Source organism: Echinops telfairi, unplaced genomic scaffold (genome assembly GCF_000313985.2).
Source record: "Echinops telfairi isolate 266 unplaced genomic scaffold, ASM31398v2 ScPeMD7_44;HRSCAF=162, whole genome shotgun sequence".
Classification (NCBI taxonomy): Eukaryota; Metazoa; Chordata; class Mammalia; order Afrosoricida; family Tenrecidae; genus Echinops; species Echinops telfairi.
In genome coordinates this window covers 10,027,139-10,030,641 of record NW_022103942.1, presented here as the reverse complement: position 1 = coordinate 10,030,641, position 3,503 = coordinate 10,027,139, and positions in this window count along the sequence as shown.

The following is a 3,503-nucleotide window of genomic DNA, read 5'->3' as shown; positions in this document are numbered from 1 at the left end:
AATCAACTTTAGAACATATTCATTCTTGTACTAACTATTATTAGTTGCCCATATCCTCCAGCTTTCCCTGACATAACCCTGAGAAGCGGTTAATCCAATTATCATCACTGTAGATTTATCTATCCTGTATTTCCTATGAAGAAAACAATTTATTTATTAATATATTTTTAAAATTGGGAGTTAATACATATATCATATCATTCCATAGTTCTGTCACATCAAGCACTATTTTACAATTGCTACCACAATCAGTTTACAAACATTCTTTTCTTTCCTGACTTCCTTGACATCATCTCCTTTTTATGAGCTCCTGCTCTTCGCCCCCCACCCCCTGTCACCACCACCACCACTGTACCTACCCAGAAACCCTTATTCTACTTGCTGTTCATATAGGTTCATTAATCCTGGGTTTCATATACTGAAAAACATATAACACAAATCAAGAGGGTGATTCCTAATGAAATAACACATCTGAGATAAACTGTAATATGAACACACACACAAAAATACACCCCTCCCCCCCCAATATAGAAAATCTTGAAAGCCAAATCAAGTCCACCATGCATCTGAGGGGGAATCAACTAACAAGGTTTGACCCATTTAAATCACGTAGATCCCTTTTCACTTGAATACACTCTGTTTAGTAACCACTGTCCTCCCATTACTCTATTATGGATCTAGGGAGATCACCGGAGGCTTATTTCCTTGGTAGTTTCCAAAAATGTATCTTGGGCTCCCACTGTCATCCAGTCTTCTGCAAACTAGATTCTCACACTTTAAGCTCTGATACTATTCCCGCCTTTGGCTTTGTATTATATTCTTTCCAATCCTTCTGTGACTGATGATGGTGTGCTTCTTTCATGTGGACTTAGCTGACATCGCACTATGCTGGCTGCTTGTTTAGAGACAAGACTTTAAAACCCCAGACACTATTTTATCTGATAGCTGGGCACCATCTAAGAAAATACATATTTTTTTATAAAGCAAAACAGAAACCCCCAAATCCAGAAGAAAGTAGAGAATAATAAAAACTAGAACAAATTTAAAATGGGTCTAAAGCAAAGACATGTGATAAGGTGTTAAATATTAACTTTTCAATGTACTCTATTCACACCCTTTGTCAGTGGTCAGAGGAGAATCACTAGAGACTTAATCCATGTGGGGACCCTGCTAATGGATTTGGGGTTTTCACTATCATCCACCGCATTCTGCCAACTGGATGCTCAGAATTTAAGCTCTCAGACAATTTTCTCAACTGGTCTTGGATTTAATAAAGTCCTTGTAACACGGAGACTGGTGCAGTTCTTCTGTGGATTTAGTTGACACCTTACTTACATGGCTGCCTGTTTAAGACTAGCCTTTAACACCCTGAAGCAATCTTTCTGCTACCTGAGCACTATCTGATTTCTTCACCACCCTTCAACACACTACAGCACATGTATCTTCAGTGATAGTTTCCGTGTATCTTCAGTGCTAGTTTCATGAGGGCCACATCATAAGAAAAATTGTTCTTAGAGTAGGGTTTATGATAAAATCGGAGCTCAAAATCCATTCATATATCTAGGGTTTATATATGTCTCTGGTCCTCTTTAGAGACCTCATTGCATTTTATTGGGGAATATTACAAATATTCTCCATGAGGCTATGGCATTCTTATTAATAGCTTAATTAATTTAACCAATCATATAAAATTTAAAATACGGTTGAGAACAGGACAGTATACATGCATAGGACAGCTTGTTACACTAAAATGCATGAATTGTTAAAGAGGTTGTCTTTTTCCTATTTAATAATGTTTGGCCTTTTCTGAAGATCAGTTGCTTGTGTGCTGTTAAATGCCATTAAGTGGGTTCCAACTCATAACAACCCTCTGTACAACAGAACTAAACACCGCCTAATCCTGGGGCATCCTTATAATTGTTCTTATGTTAAGTCCAGTGTTGAAGCCACTGTGTCAATCCACCTTGTTTGGGGTCTTCATTTTTTACTCTGCCCCTCTACTTTACCAAGTGGATGCATTTATTTCTGGGTTTTCTGTTTTGTTCTATTGGTTCATGTATGTGCATTGTACCAGTACCAGGCTGTTTTGAGGTCGGGTAGTGCCAGGCCTTCTACTTTGTTCTTTTCCTCAAGGAGTTCTTTGCTTATCCTAGGTCTATTCTCTCTCCATATGATGTTGATGTTAGTTTTACATTTCTTTAAAGAGTGAAGTTGGGATTCAGATAAAATTGTATTGCATTTATAGATTGCTTTGGATAGCAGTGGCATTTGGAGACTGTTAACTGCAAGGTCAGCCGTTTGAACTATCACTTGGCAGGAGAAAGGCAAGGCTTTCTATTCCAGTAAAAATCCCAGTCTCTGAAATGCACAGGGGTAGTTCTATTGTGTCCTACAGGGATCTTAGGAGTCAAAATGGACTCAATGGCAGTGAATTTGCTTTTTGAGTTTTTTCCCCTTTGGTATCCATGAGTCTGGGATATTTTTGAATTTGTGTAGGCCTCTTTTGCTTTCTTGTAATAATATTCTGTAGTTTTCTTTGTACATGTATTTCTTTGGTTAGGTTTATTCTTAGGAATTTCATCTTTTGTATGACTATTGTAAAAGGAATTGTTTTCATGTCTTTTTCAGAGCTCTCTTTGCTGGTATACAGGAATTCAATTGATTTTTGCTTCTAAATTTTGTATTTTACTACTTTACCATATCCCTCAATTATTTCCAACAATCTTTTGTGGAGTTTGGGGGTTTTCTACGTGTAAGATCATATCTGGAAATACTGAGAGTTTCAATTCCTTTGGCCAGTTTTATTCCCTGGATTTCTTTTTGTTGTGTAATTGCTCTGGTTAAGACTTCCAGTGTGATGTTGAATAAGAGAGAGGATAGGTGGTATCCTTGTAGAGAATTTCTGCAAATGGGATTTTTTTTCAATTTTTCCTCATTAAGCATGTTATTGGCATTTAAAAAAATCATTTTATTGGGGGCTCTTACAACATTCCATACATCAGTTGTATCCAGCATATTTGTACATATGTTGTCATCATCATTTCCAAAACATTTTCTACTTTAGCATTAGGTATAAGCTCCTCTTTTTCTCTCACTCTCCCACCCTCATGAATCCTTGATCCATTATATATTGTTATTATTATTTCGTATCTTACACTGTTGGTTGTCTCCCTTCACTCACGTTTCTGATATTCATTCCCTTGGGGGGGTGCGCTATATATCCAACCTTGTGATAGGTTCCCCCTTTCTCATCCTTCCCTCTCTCTGACCATCCCCCTGCACTCATGATATCATTATTCCCACTATTGCTCCTGAGGGGGTTATCTGTCCTGAATTCCATGTGTCAAGAGCTCTTATCTGTACCAATGTGTGTTCTGTGGTCTAGCCAGATTTGTAAGGTAGAACTGCGTCACGGTAGTGGTGGGGAGGAAACATTCAGGAACTAGAGGTATGATGTGTGATTCGTTGGTGCTATGTTGCACCTTGGTAGCTTCATCCCTTCC